Raw genomic sequence first — 15935 nt, forward strand, 5'->3', positions numbered from 1 at the left:
AACAGTCTGTTAGGAACTTATATGATCCTATGCTCTTGGAATATTCTTCCATATAATAATTTGAGAAAAAAGGACTAAGGTCCTCTCAAATAATTACTGTCCAGATTGGAATTCTTAATGACTAATCCATGAATTCATTAACAGATCTGTTTTTTGCTCATGAAGATCATTAGCCATTGATCTTCAGGTCTTCCATGAATTGTCCAACCCTTTTTTGAAGCCACCAAGCTGCTAGCTAGCACTACATGTCATGGTAGTAAATTCCAAGGTATAATTATGCTATGTCTATCTGTCTATCATCTATGTTTATCTACTGTATATATGTCATTTATCTCATGGTGCCTTTGATCAAGAGTGGAAGGTTCAAATATATCCAGGCTTGGAAGCTGGGAGGCAGGGCAAGACAGGAATTCCTGACAGTGGAGAATTTATTTGGCCTGAAATTACAGGGAAAAAAATGAGCCAATTTGTCTGTGCTCAGTGTACAAAGCCCACCAGAAGTTGCAGAGAATCGTGAAGGACCCTCAAAAGAAAATGATGACTATATTTGAGTTAAGTAAAGGCAGTTAAGTAAAAAAATTAGCTGCACTTATAGAAATATAAGACCAACAACAGACAAGGATGTTTCTTTTTTTTTATTAAAATGTTTTAACATACATTTTATCTTTAACAATCCCCCCTCCCCCTCCCACACCATCCCTCCCTACCCCTCCCCCCTCCCCCCCCCGACTTCCCAGAGCTAAGTACAGGGTATAAAAACAAAAAAAACACTCATAAACATCCAAATGCTAACAACCATAAACTCTAAAATCTATCACTCTCTAGCTCATATAGGATAACTACAAACACTATTACTATTAACTATAAAAAAAGAAAAAAGAAAAGAAAGGAAGACTTATTCAAATGCTACATGAAACTTTTTAGTCCCATATTTGTTCTGGATATACTCAATCCATTTTCTCCACTCCATAATGTAACGTTCTTGCGAGTGATCTTTCAAATAAGCCGAAATCTTTGCAATCTCTGCCAGGTCAGAAACCTTTAAAGTCCATTCTTCTATAGTCGGCAGTTCCTCCTTCTTCCAATATTGACCTATTAAGAGTCTTGCTGCCATAGTTAAATTCAACATCAACTTAGTGTCCACAACCGCAGCATCTGTAATTATACCTAACAAAAAAATTGCGGGCAAAACTTTATCCTTTGCTTGAAAATCTTCTGCATGTTCCACCAAATTTTTATCCAAAAGGCCTTAACCTTTTTACAAGTCCACCATATGTGAAAATATGTTGCATCTTCATCGCCACACCTCCAGCACTTGGGCTGATAATTCGGATACATACTTGCAAGCTTTTTAGGATCTAGATGCCATCTATAAAACATTTTATAAAAGTTCTCTCTTAAGTTTTGAGCTTGTGTAAATTTTACGTTCCTCACCCAGATCTTTTCCCACGTGTCCATTGTAATAACTTCTTGAATGTTTTGGGCCCATTTTATCATACAATCTTTAACAAGTTCTGTTTCTGAGTCAATTTCTATCAATGCAAGATATATCCGTTTGATATGTGCTGGACCCTGCTTTCTAATTTGCTTTATCAGATTTTCATCAGTCATTGTAAAACCAGTTTTCTGATCTTCTTTCCACCTGGCCCGTAGCTGAATATATTGGAACCAAGTTTGAACAATCTTCTCATCTCGCAAGAGACTGTACGGTTTCAGACACCAAACATTTCTTTCCAAACTTAAAATCTCCTTATACGTAGTCACATCATGTTTGAAACCAACATTTATATTTTCTATTGCATGTTTTGGGATTGCCCACAATGGTATCTTACAACCTAACTTATGTCTGTACTTCTTCCAAACTCTCAACAATGCTTGTCTTAAAATATGCGCTTTAAACACATTATCTACCTTTTTATCATACAACAAATATGCATGCCAGCCAAACAACAAGTCATGGCCCTCAAGATTTAATAATCTCTCTTGTGTCAAATTAATCCAATCACTTATTCCTGCTAACGCAGCAGCTTCATAATATAATTTAAGATTGGGCATTTTAAGACCACCTCTTTCACGAGTATCCTGCATAATCTTAAGTTTAACTCGTGGCTTTTTCCCTGCCCAAACAAATTTATTGATACCTCGCTGCCATTCCTCCAGATTAGAATCTTTCTTAAGAACCGGTATCATTTGAAATAAGAATAAAAATTTAGGCAGGACATTCATTTTCACTGCTGCGATTCGCCCCAACAAAGACAATTGCAATTTTTCCCAGCTCTCCATTTCTTTTTGGATTTTTCCCCACAATCTTTCATAGTTATTTTTATATAACTTTGTATTAGAGGGTGACAAAAACACCCCCAAATATTTGACCCTTTTAAAAATCTCAAATCCAGTTAGTCCTTCTAAAAGAGCCTTTTGCGATACTGTCATATTTTTGGCCAGAATTTTAGTTTTTTGTGCATTAACTTTAAATCCAGAAACCTTCCCATATTGCATTATTATCTCCATCAGGTCCACAACAGAATTCTCTGGCTGGGTCACTGTAACAACCAGATCATCTGCGAATGCTCTCAATCTATAATCCTGATCTCTAATTTGTATCCCCTTAATTCTTTCCGAACTCCGTATTTTTACCAATAATATCTCCAATGTTAACACAAATAACAAAGGCGATAACGGACACCCTTGCCTTATGCCCTTCTCAATATTACATGCTTCAGTCAAACTATTGTTAACTATTATTCGGGCAGTTTGTTTTTGATATAATACCCTAATTGGTTGCAAAAATTTATCCCCAAAATTCATTTTATCTAAAACTTTCATCAAAAATTGCCAATTCAATTGATCAAAAGCTTTTTCCGCATCTAAAAAAATTAGCGCCGCAGGGATCTGGTTATTCCTTTCCAAAAACTCTAACACATCAACTATATGCCTCACATTATTTTTCATTTGCCTACCACTGATAAACCCAGTTTGATCCCCATGAATCACCTGTTGCAGAACCCTCATCAGTCTATTAGCCAACACCTTAGCAAATATCTTATAATCTGTATTTAAAAGTGATATCGGTCTATAATTTTTTACTTGAGTTGCATCTTGATCTTCCTTCGGTATCAAAGAAATAAAAGCAGTTCTCCAAGACGGAGGCACCTTTCCCCCTCTCTGAATTATCTGAAACAGTTCCTTTAATGGCTTTATCAACTCCATTTGTAAATTTCTGTAATAAACCGCAGTCAAACCATCCGTACCTGGTGCTTTATCCAACTTCAATTCCTTAATTGCTGTAAGAATTTCTTCTTCTGTTATTAATTGGTTAATCTCCTCTTTTTGTGCCAGCGTAAGAACCGGGATGCTAGCATTCTCCAAATATACATCAATATCCTTTTCATTAATCTTCTCCTTAGCATATAACTTAGAATAAAAGTCCAGAAAGGCTTCCTTAATAAGATCCTGTTGAAACACCACCTTTCCCTTATGTTCAATTTTGTCTATATTAGAAGCCCTTTGCTTTTTCCTAAGTCTATAAGCTAGCCATCTACCTGGCTTATTAGCATTGCAAAAAGTATTATGCCTAGCAAACCGCAAATTGGTTGCCACTTGGTCAGCCATTAATTTGTCAAATTGTCCTCTTAATAGCTTAATAACCTCCTTAGCCTTCACATCCAATGGGTTCAAGATCAAGGCCTTTTCTTTTTCCCTAATTTCGTTCTCCAATTCTTTCCTTCTGGCTTCCAAAGTACGTCTGTGTTTGTTATTCATATATATCAACACCCCTCTCATATAGGCCTTGCTAGCATCCCAAACCATATCCATAGAAGTATCCTTATTCATATTAATTTCAAAAAAATCCTTCATCCGCTGTTTACATTCTTCCACATTTCTCTGATTTCTAAACAAATTCTCATTTACGCGCCACGAGCGCCTATCTCTATTGTCCTTATTGATCTCTAACCAAACTGGACTATGGTCAGAAATAGCTCTTGCACAGATCTTTACCTTCTTAATCCTAGAAAAAAAATCATTAGTCAGCAAAATAAAATCAATCCTAGAAAAAGATTGATGTCTATCAGAAAAAAAGTATAATCCTTTTCATGCAGGTGAGTGTCACGCCAAATATCTCGCAGTTCCAGATCATCCTTCATTTCAAAAAAAGATTTAGGCAATCTGGCATGACTCGGAGAGCGCTTAAAAGAACCAGCCTTATCCATCTGTACATCCAAAACACCATTCCAATCCCCCATAAAAATAAACGATTTGTAATCCAATTGAGTAAGCTTTGTATGAAGTGAGCTAAAAAAATCAGCTTGCTGTTGATTAGGAGCATACAGTCCAACTAAAAGCGTTTTTTTGCCTTCAAGCAGCAAATCTATCATAACATATCTTCCATGCTTATCTGCTTCAATTAATTCCGCTGATAAAGCGCTTTTAACATAAACAACCACTCCATTTTTCTTATTCATCGCAGATGCAACAAATTGCGTGCCCAATCTTGAGTTCGATAAATACTTTTGGTCCATAGCCCTAATATGCGTTTCTTGCAAACATATAACATCAATCTTGAATTGTTTTAAATATTGAAAAACTTTCTTTCTCTTCTGTGGTGAATTTAGTCCATTAACATTCCAGGTTAGAAATTTAGTCGCCATGTGTGGCATCCCGAAGCTGTTGGAGCACATCTTTAATAGCCCCTCTATCTTCTTTGGGCCGCGCTCCTCCCACTGCTTCACTGTAAGTACGCTTTGAAAGTTCCATAAACTTCTGTTGGTCTTGCTCTTTTATTTGTTTTGCTCGTTTTAAAGCGGCACGTGTCACCCTCTGCTCTCCAGCAACAGCCAACAAGGCTATAATTTGATCCCCTCCAGCACCATTCTCCTCTTTCTGTCCACCTTCAGCCTCTTGGGATTTCCCTTCTCCAAATCCCTTTGCAGCTTCCAGAAGTGATAGTGGGGTCGCTTTTAAAACATTATTGTAGAAGTCACGTGCCTGTGTCACAGTAACCAGACGGTATCTTTTACCTTCATACATCACCACCAATCCGACAGGAATCTCCCATCTAAACTTTATTTCACGTTGCTTAAGTTCTTGCACAAGAAATGCAAAATCCTTCCTTCTCCTTAAAATCTTTGGAGGAATTTCTTTTAAAACCAAAACTTCTTGGTCAGCAATCACAACTTTAGTATCATAAGCGGCTTCAATAACTTCATCTCTGGTTTCTCTCTTAGTAAAATAAACCACCACATCTCTAGGTAGCTTTCTCTGTCTAGCAATCCATGAGTTTACACGAAAGACTTTATCCATGCATCCCTTTATTTCAGATGCTGGCTGACCCAATACTTCTTCCAAAGCCTCAGAAATCAGCTGCTTTAGGTCTTCTTTAGGATTCTCTTTTAAGCCCCTGATTCTGATAGCATACTGCATCTGGTGATACTGGACAAGACTCAATTCTCCGTCCATTCTATCCCTTAAATCTTCATTCTCCAGTACCTTTACTTCTAATATAGCATTCTTTTGACTCAGATCCTCCACTTTTTCGTCCAAACTTTGCACACATTCAGCCATGCTTTGCACTATAGACAAAATGTCTACCCTCATCGCACTAAACTTCTCTTCTATCCTCTCCTCCAATTTCTCCTCCACCTTTGCCAACTTGTCACCCAGCATTTCTGATATTACCTGGGATTGTTTTTCCAAAGCATCTTCTAAATCCTTCGATGTCAGTGCAGCAGGAGGAAGCAAAGCTTGCAACGATGTCTGTTGCACCGGGGAAGTTCCCGCACTCCGAAGGGTTTTTGAGGGAGGTTTAGCCGCCATCTTTTCACTTTCACTTGTTGCGCACTTTCACTTTAAGTTTATAAAATCCATTAAGCTAGAGAGTAAAAATAAAAGTCCTCTTCACCTTGACCTCCTGTACCGCTCTGCCTGCTCCTTTTATTCCAAGGTCTTTCCTTCTGGCAGGGGTGGTCGCAAACGCCTGGCTCTGCTCCAAAAATCCTGGAGCAGAGACGCTGAACAGCTGGGAGCAACCCAGGCTACGGGGGAGTTCAATCCTTCAGCCGCCCAAGCTTTGAGCTCAGGCGGCCCCGGAGAACTCAACCCCTACCTGGGGCCTCACCCCCTCCTCTTCTCCCAAGGAGGGGGCTTCAAATCCACCCGAACAGCTGATCGGCGCTGTTTCGGGTGAAAACAACTCAGCTGAGCAGCGGGCAGCCCGAAACGGCTGTCTCCGGTGCCGCGCCGCCACCGGAAGTCTCCAGACAAGGATGTTTCTTACAAGTAGCTACTCCAACTTTCAGCAATAAATACATAGTTACTGCTCAACAATAGTTTCAGATATAATTGGTTAAATTATATATTTTCAAAGGTATTTTAAAATCTGTATGTTATAGACATAATCAAAATTAAAACATGTTATACTTCAGGAAAAGTAACAGAAACAATTAAGCAATTCAGTTAACTATAGTTGTCAGAATCCAGTTATATTTCATTTCTATCTATCTTCTCTAAATTACAAACTAATCCTTACTATCTCCTGGGTTCTGTCATACTAAAAAGGGGAGGGGGTATGCATGGTTTTTTTTATTACTTTCACTTCCTGGATACAATACAAAGTAACCTTTTGTTGGTTCACTTCGGGTCATTAACCAAACAATGTGGCCATTTGCCTTTCATTCTATGCCTCTCTGAAGATCTGCTCTTTACTGACAGCAAGGGAAAAGGGGAGGGGGAAAGAGGCAACAAGAAGATTGAATGATCATGCCAATGGAGCCAGATGGATGTTATTTTTCCTGAAGTAACACCTAGAAATCTGCCAATTTGAATCACCCGGAAGAATTGTGAGTGGGGGGCCCGCTTGAGAACATTTTAAAACATTGAATGGTGGGAGGAATTCCCCAGATCCTGTCTAGCACACCTACTATCAATTTCTCTTAATAATTAATTCCTGTTGGAAGAAACTGCTTCCAAGAGTTCTGTTTTCTTAAGATGTAGATTGAAGTGGGTCCTTACATTAGACAGGATCTGCATTAAGGGTCAACCTGGAAGGAAGAACTTTACTGGGGGACTTTGCAAAAAATACAATGTCTAATGAGGAGGAGGGAAGCCCCATGGAAGGGGAACTTTCCCCCCCCGACTGAAATCCCACCAACTATTGGAAACTGAAGCATCATATTCCTCCGAGGAAGAGGTGGTGGAGACGCACGACCTCAAACTGCAGTGGTCGATGGGCATTGGACGGAAGAGCAAGTGGGAAAAGGCATCGAGGAAAGTGACCCTGAGACAGAGTGGCCACCAATCCGAATGGAAGCAAAAGGTGGAGAGCTTCCTGCACGTTAGCGAAGAGAATGGGAGTTATGCAGCACATGCAGAGTAGATCTTCAAGAAAGCTATTGACCTGATGAAAAAAACCCTGGGCTCTCTAAGACAGGAGAAACCTGAATCCTGCAGCTGCAAAAGCGCCTGGAGCTGCAGCTGGACAAACAGTGTGGGGGATCCAGAACCTGTAGCACCAGGGGCGTCAGCTGAACCTGGAGCTACCACCTCAGCAGCACCCAGCCCCTGCCGACCTGCAGACAGGGATCAGGATTGGGGGCAATACCGCCAATGGCGTAGGCACTGATCCATTCAAAGACTCCTGCCCCTGGAAGTGAAATTCAAAGGGGAGCTGCCACGCTTGCGGTTTTTCCTAACTAAAGTCCTCAGTTATATGGAAGAATATGGATGGAACATACTGAGTGACAAAGCCGGTATCTGCATTGTGCAATCTGCCCTAGGTGGACCGGCTGCAGACTGGGTGGTGAACCTGCATGACTCCAATGCCCCAGAACTCAACAACTTCAACCGGTTCATGTCATCTTTGAGGAGGCAATTTGAGGACCCTTTGGCTGATCGTAAGGCCTGGGGGAGAATAAAAACGGTGAGGCAGGGCAGACGGCTGGTGGCTGAATATACCCAAGAATTCCAGGCCATTGCCAATAAGCTGAACTGGCCAGAAGATATTCTCCTTAGCCATTTCAAAAACAGGCTAAAGTACGACCTGTATGATGCTTGCCTGCCTTGGGGAGACACACACCACATCGATGACTGGTATGTCCTGGCAGAGAAGGCAGAGATAGACCTACTGAAGAGGCACTGCTGAGGGCAACCGTGGGCCCACCCGCCACCCGAGCAAACACGCGAGCCAGCGAAACCACCGACTATGGCTACGAAATCAACAGGCTGTTTCAAATGCGGGAGAGACAGCAACTGCACTGCAGAATGCTGCTCAAAAGCCCCTCAGCACAAATCAGACCCATCACCATCCAAGAGATCAGGAAAGTCCCCAGGCAAACCAAAAGAACCTGCCATAAGGGGGAGAGAGGCTGTAGAGTCCCCAACCCCTGCCAAGGACTGGGAGGGGACTCCGGTCTACACTGCAGGGGCGGTGGACACCTTGGGAGACAGCTCGGAGGGAGAAACCCTGGTAAGTGGATCCATTCCACCCATCCTATATTAGCTTCCTCCATGCCCGAAGCCATCAAAGTAAAAGCCCTAATAGACTCTGGCTGCGCCTGCTGCCTCATTAGTCTAATGCTTGTGGGGAATTTGGGCATTCCAGTGAGGATACTAAAACAAACAATCTCCTTTGGCCAGTTAGATGGGTCCATAGCAGGGGGTGTCCCAGCTACCCTAGCCACCTTACCAGTTCACCTGTCCCTGGGGACCCATGAGGAAGACATAACGTTTGTAGTGACCCCAGGCATGGAATGCCTAATTATTTTAGGGCTGGAATGATTGAAGAAATGGAACCCCTGGGGAAATTGGAGGACAGCAGAAATCAACTTCCCGGAGGGAGAGCATATGAACTTAAAACCCCAAAGGACACCCCCAACCCAAGGAGAGGAGACAGCATTAGTGGGGGAAGAGAAGAGGTTACCAGAAATACTGGAAGAATACCAGGACCTTGCTGAAGTTTTTTTTTTATTGAAAAGTTTTAAAATACATTTTATCTTTAACAATCCCCCCCTCCCCAACCTATCCCTCCCTCCCCCTCCCCCCCCCTTTCCCCCCTCCCCCCGACTTCCCAGAGCTAAGTACAGGGTATAAAAACAAAGAACAATCATAAACATCCATATGCTACCAACAATAAATTCTTAAATCTATCACTCTCTAGCTCATATAAAATAACTACAAGCAATATTAATATTACATATAAAAAGAAAGAAAAAAGAAAAAAAAAGAAAGGAAGACTTATTTAAATGCTAAGTGAAACTTTTTAGTCCCATATTTCTTCTGAATATATTCAATCCATTTTTCCCACTCCATAATATAACGTTCTTGCGAATGATCTTTCAAATAAGCCGAAATCTTTGCCATTTCTGCCAGGTCAGAAACCTTTAAAGTCCATTCTTCAATAGTCGGCAGCTCCTCCTTCTTCCAATACTGACCTATTAAAAGTCTTGCTGCTGTAACTAAATTTAACATCAACTTAGTGTCCACAACAGTAGCACCTGTAATTATACCCAATAAAAAAAATTGCGGACAAAACTTTATCTTTTGCTTGAAGATCTTCTGCATATTCCACCAAATTTTTATCCAAAAAGCCTTGACCTTTTTACAAGTCCACCATATGTGAAAATATGTTGCATCTTCACCACCACACCTCCAGCATTTTGGCTGATAGCTCGGATACATACTTGCAAGCTTTTTAGGATCTAAATGCCATCTATAAAACATTTTATAAAAGTTCTCTCTTAAGTTTTGAGCTTGTGTAAATTTTACGTTCCTCACCCAGATCTTTTCCCACGTATCCATTGTAATAACTTCTTGGATGTTCTGGGCCCATTTTATCATACAGTCTTTAACCAATTCTGTTTCTGAATCAATTTCTATCAATGCAAGATATATCCGTTTGATATGTGCTGGACCCTGATTTCTAATTTGCTTTATCAAATTTTCATCAGTCATTGCAAAACCAGTTTTCTGATCTTCTTTCCACCTGGCCCGTAATTGAGTATATTGAAACCAGGTTTGAACAATCTTCTCATCTCGCAAGAAATAATACGATTTTAAACACCATACACTTCTTTCCAAGCTTAAAATCTCCTTATACGTAGTCACGTCATGTTTGAAACCAACATTTATGTTTTCTATTGCGTGTTTTGGAATTGCCCACAATGGTATCTTACAGTCTAACTTGTATCTATACTTCTTCCAAACTCTCAACAATGCCTGTCTTAAAATATGCACTTTAAACACATTATCTACCTTATTATCATACAACAAATACGCATGCCAGCCAAATAACAAGTCGTGGCCCTCAAGATTTAATAATCTCTCTTGCGTCAAATTTATCCAATCACTTATCCCTGCTAACGCAGCAGCTTCATAATATAATTTAAGATTGGGCATTTTAAGACCACCTCTTTCACAAATATCCTGCATAATCTTAAGTTTAACTCGTGGCCTTTTCCCTGCCCAAACAAATTTATTGATACCCCGTTGCCATTCTTCCAAATTAGAATCTTTCTTAAGAACCGGTATCATTTGAAATAAAAATAAAAATTTAGGCAGGACATTCATTTTCACTGCTGCGATTCATCCCAACAAAGACAATTGCAATTTTTCCCAACTCTCCATTTCTTTTTGAATTTTACCCCATAGTTTTTCATAGTTATTTTTATATAACTTTGTATTAGAGGGTGACAAAAACACCCCCAAATATTTGACCCTTTTAGCAATCTCAAATCCAGTTAATCCTTCTAAAAGAACCAGTCCAACTGGAATCTCCCATCTAAACCTGATATCACGTTGCTTAAGTTCCTGTACGAGGAATGCAAAATCCTTCCTTCTCCTTAAAATCTTTGGAGGAATTTCTTTTAGAACCAAGACTTCTTGCTCAGCAACCACAACTTTAGTATCATAAGCAGCTTGAATAACTTCATCTCTAGTTGCTCTCTTTGTAAAATAGACCACCACATCTCTAGGTAGCTTCCTCTGCCTTGCAATCCATGAGTTTACACGAAAAGCTTTATCCATACATCCCTCTATTTCAGATGCTGGCTGGCCCAATACTGCTTCCAAAGCCTCAGAAATCAGCTGCTTTAGGTCTTCTTTAGGATTCTCTTTTAAGCCCCTGATTCTTATAGCATACTGCATCTGATGATACTGAACAAGACTCAATTCTCCGTCCATTTTGTTTCTTAAATTTTTATTCTCCAGTACCTTTACTTCTAATATAATATTCTTTTGACTAAGATCCTCCATTTTTTCTTCCAAACATTGCACACATTCAGCCACGCTTTCCACTGTAGACAAGATGTCTACCCTCATTGCACTAAACTTCTCGATAAGCTTCTCTTCCATCCTCTCCTCCAATTTCTCCATTCTCTCCTCCAACTTTGCCACCTTATCATCCAGCATTTCTGAAATTACCTGGGATTGCCTTGCAAAGGCATCTTGTAAATCCTTAAGCGTCAATGCCACAGGAGGTGCAGGAGGAAGCAGAGCTTGCAACGATGTCTGTTGCACCGGGGAAGTTCCCGCACTCCGAAGAAATTTAGAGGAAGATTTAGCCGCCATCTTTCTTCACTTTCACTTGTTGCGCACTTTCACTTTAAGTTTAAAAAGTCCATCAAGCTAAAGAGTAAGAATAAAAGTCCTCTTCACCTGAGCCTCCTGTACTGCTCTGCCTGCTCCTTTTACTCCATAGTCTTTCCTTCTGGCAGGGGTGGTTGCAAACGCCTGGCTCCGCTCCAGAAATCCCGGAGCAGAGACGCTAAACAGCTGGGAGTAACCCAGGCTACGGGGGAGTTCAATCCTTCAGCCGCCCGAGCTTTCAGCTCAGGCGGCCCCGGAGAACTCAACCCCTACCTGGGGCCTCACCCCCTCCTCTTCTCCCGAGGAGGGGGCTTCAAATCCACCTAAACAGCTGATCGGCGCTGTTTTAGGTGGAAAAACTCAGCTGTGAAGTGGACAGCCCGAAACGGCTATCTTCGGCACCGCGCCGCCACCGGAAGTCCAGGACCTTGCTGAAGTTTTCAGTGAGGAACGGGTGGATGACCTTCCCCCTCCCCGACCCACAGACTGTGCTATAGAATTCAAACCCAGGGCAAAACTCAAAAGGGGATTTATTGAGCCTGCCAAACCCAAAGTGGCCACCCCAGTCATGTTCAAGGACAAGAAGGATGCCACGATGCACTTATGCATAGATTACAGGGCCCTAAACACAATTAGTGAAAGTAATCTGTATCCCCTAGCCCTAATGAAGGATATGCTATCCCACCTATCCAAAGGAAGGATTTTTACCAAACTAGATGTCAACGCTGCTAACATCTAATGTTATTGCTTGACAAGAGATGAAGAAGTAGCAGTTTCATATGTTAAACTTGTGTATTGCTTTAAGACAGGTATATTGCTTTATTTATTTATTGCTCTATCAGCTGAAGAAGCAGGCGAGACAGCTGGCTAACGAAAACCTTTTATTTCAGAACCGGGCAAAGAACAGACTTACAGTGCTTCTATTTATACTCCAGCTGGCTGGTCGGCGACCAATCAGGGCTGTGCCGGTTTCCCGCTTGTTCAAGCGGGCCAATTGGCGAAGGAGAGCTTTGACAGCCCGGAGCTGTCAAGCTAGCTCGCGACTGCGCAGTAACCGGTGGTTCTTGACAGCCGGGAGCTGTCAAGCGGTTGCACTTGCACAGTAGCTTCCGGCAGCTTTTGACAGCTGTCAAAAGCTGCCGAAGGTTTACCTCATAACTTAGGAACTTGGTGACATAACGTTAACGTGTGAATACACAACACCCCTTACCCCTCCCCCAAACTGGTGCAGAGATTCTTCCGGGTGTTTTTTCGTGAGGTCCCCCATTCAAAGTCTTTTAAGTATGCGGGGGGTTTTCTTGTTCTTTCTGAACGTCGGAGGGGCACTGCTCCTGGAGGTTCCGCTTCCACTGGTTCGGGGAGTGATAATTCTGGATTGGGGGTTGGTTCAAGAGCTTCCAGGGCCTCTTCATTAGAAGTGTATGGTGGGGGGGATGTGCTTGTTTCAGGGGGGATGTGATGCACTGGATTTTCCTCGCTACCCCTTCCCCCCAGGTTTTGAGGGCTGCGTTGTCGCAATTGATCGATGTGACGGCGTAGGTGGCAGTCGTTTCCGGCATCAATTATGTATGACAAGGGTCCAGTCTGTTCAATTACAACCCCCTGAATCCATTTGTTCTCTCCCCCGTAGTTTCTAGCCCAGACGGCTTGACCGTTAGTCAGAGTTCTATGATGAATGGGTTGGTCTGGTTCTGCCATGGCTCTGTCCGGGTGTAATCTGTCAAGTCTGGTCATGAGCTGTCTCCCCCAGCGTACTTCAGCTGGCGACTTCCCGGTGGTTGTGCAAGGGGTTGTGTGTTGTGCCAGTAAGAATTGCGCTAACCTGCAGTGCCAGTTTCCAGTGACGATTTTCTGCAGTGCCTCCTTGGTGGATTTTACCATAACCTCAGCCAAGCCATTCGATGAGGGGTGGAACGGAGCTGAAATGGCATGTCTAATAGAGTTCTCCGTGGTGAAAGTCTGGAATTCATGGGAAGTAAATTGGGGGCCGTTATCAGAGACTAAGACATCAGGCAGTCCGTGTGTGGCAAAAAGCCCCCTTAGCACCTGTACTGTGGCAGCCGTAGTCATGCTGCTGACTGGCACAACTTCCAGCCACCTGGAGTAGCTATCCACTACAATTAAAAACACCTGTCCCTGAAAGGGTCCTGCAAAGTCTAAGTGTATTCGGGACCAGGGGTTTTTTGTTGTCTCCCATTTGTGGACGGGTGCTTGCGGTTGTGCAGCTCTGACAACGTGGCAGGGGTAGCATCCGGCTATGTATGCTTCAATTTGTTTATCTATGCCAGGCCACCATACGTAGCTTCTGGCTAACACTTTCATTTTAACGGTCCCCGGGTGACCCTCATGCAACGTTTCCAGAACCTTGGTTCTATGCTTTTCAGGAACTACTACTCTATTCCCCCATAGTATGCACCCCAGGTGGGACGACAATTCTGTTTTCCTCGAAAAGTATGGTTGGAAGTCGAGCCCAGGGGGTTTAGATTGCCACCCTGAGGTGATGCAGCTAAGGATTCTGCCCAGGGTTTTGTCGGAAGTTGTAGCGGCTGCGATGTCTTTGACAGATAAGGGGCATTCAGGTAGTTCCGAAATAGCTAGGATATTACCAGCAGGGGTGGGGTCAGGGTCTATTATGGGCAGGGGAAGTCTACTTAAGCCATCAGCATGCCCCATTTCCTTTCCAGGTTTGTGTATCAATTTGAAGGAATAATCAGATAAAAAGGTAGACCATCTGAGAATGCGGGGGGATAGAATTTGGAGTGTCTGCTTATCCCATGTAAAAATTCCAAGTAGTGGCTTGTGGTCAGTGAAAATAGTGAATTGCCGTCCATAGAGGTAGTCGTGAAATTTTTTCACGCTGGCAACTATCGCTAACGCCTCCTCGTCAATTTGAGCGTAATTGCGCTCTGGCTTTGACAGCGTTCTGGAATAAAACGCTATTGGCATTTGGGTTCCATTCTGAGTTAAATGACTTAAGACTGCCCCGATCCCGTAAGGGGAAGCATCGCATGCTAGGCATAGGGGCAGTTCTTCTTTAAAAAGTGTAAAAGTGGAATTACTGGTGAGCAGGTTTTTAAGGAGCTTGAAACTGGAGTCATGCTGAGGGGACCAGGACCAAGGGGTACCCTTGTCCAGTAGCCTATGCAGGGGTTCCGCGATGGTTGCCTTGTGGGGCAGGAAGGCATGATAAAAATTTAGTAGCCCCAGGAAGGCTTGAAGTTCCTGCTTGTTTTTTGGAGTGGGTGCCGTTTTGATGGCATTGATTTTTGAGTCAGTGGGGTGAATTCCCCCCGCGTCAATTTTGTAACCTAGAAATTCTGTGGATGGAACCCCAATGGAGCATTTATCTCTTTTTAATTTTAGTCCTGCTGCCCTGAACCTGCTAAGAACTTCCCATAATTTGTTTGCAAATCCACTTCAGATTCCCCTGCAATAAGGACATCGTCAAAGTACGGGCAGACCCCAGGGATTTCTTTAAGTGTCTTTTCCATAATTTCTTGAAATATCCGTGGGGCTGCGGATATGCCAAATTGTAAGCGGTTTATTTTGAAGGCTCTGCGGTGCGTGACGATTGTCTGTGCCATGGCAGTGTCAGGGGTGACAGGTAGTTGTAAATATGCCTGCGCCAAATCCAATTTAGCAAAAATGGCGCCGGATCTAATGGCTGCGAGGATGTCTTTTACTGCTGGGACGGAGTAAGCGTGCGAATTCAATGCTCGGTTCAGGGTGGCCTTATAGTCGGCGCAAAGTCTTATTTGGCCGTTTGATTTAATTGGGGTTACAATTGGTGTTTCCCACTCGCCCCCCTCGACTGGTTCTAATACTCCTAGATTGACAAGTCGGTCCAGTTCGTTCTCAATTTTGTTTTTTAGCGCGAACGGGACTCTTCTAGCTTTAATTCGTATGGGCAGTACATTGGGGTTTAATTTTAGTGACACTGGGGGGGGCAGTATACTTCCCTAACGAGCCATCGAAGACGTCTGCGAACTGCTGGCAGACAGCTTCTAGGCTTGTGGACTGAGTTGAATTAATTCCTGTTAACGCAATTCCTAAAGCTTCGAACCAGTCAAGACCCAGTAGACTGGTTCGGTTTTCCTGCATAACTAGAATCGTGAGGAGACCCCTAAACTGCCTAAATTCCGCCGGAATTTTGGCTTTTCCCTTGAGCCGGATGGGGTTTTTTTGGAAGTCAGCAAGGCGTAAACTGGTAGGTTGTAGGGAGGTTTGCTGCCGGTTACGGCTGCAAATGCTTCTGTAAGTATTCCATGAAATGAGGGAGACCGAGAATCCCGAATCGACTTCCATTTCACAGGGAACCCTGTGGAGCAGGACGTTAACCTTAACCTTGGGCTTTAACA

Source organism: Vipera berus (genome assembly GCF_964194415.1).
Source record: "Vipera berus genome assembly, chromosome: 4".
In the NCBI taxonomy this organism is placed as follows: Eukaryota; Metazoa; Chordata; class Lepidosauria; order Squamata; family Viperidae; genus Vipera; species Vipera berus.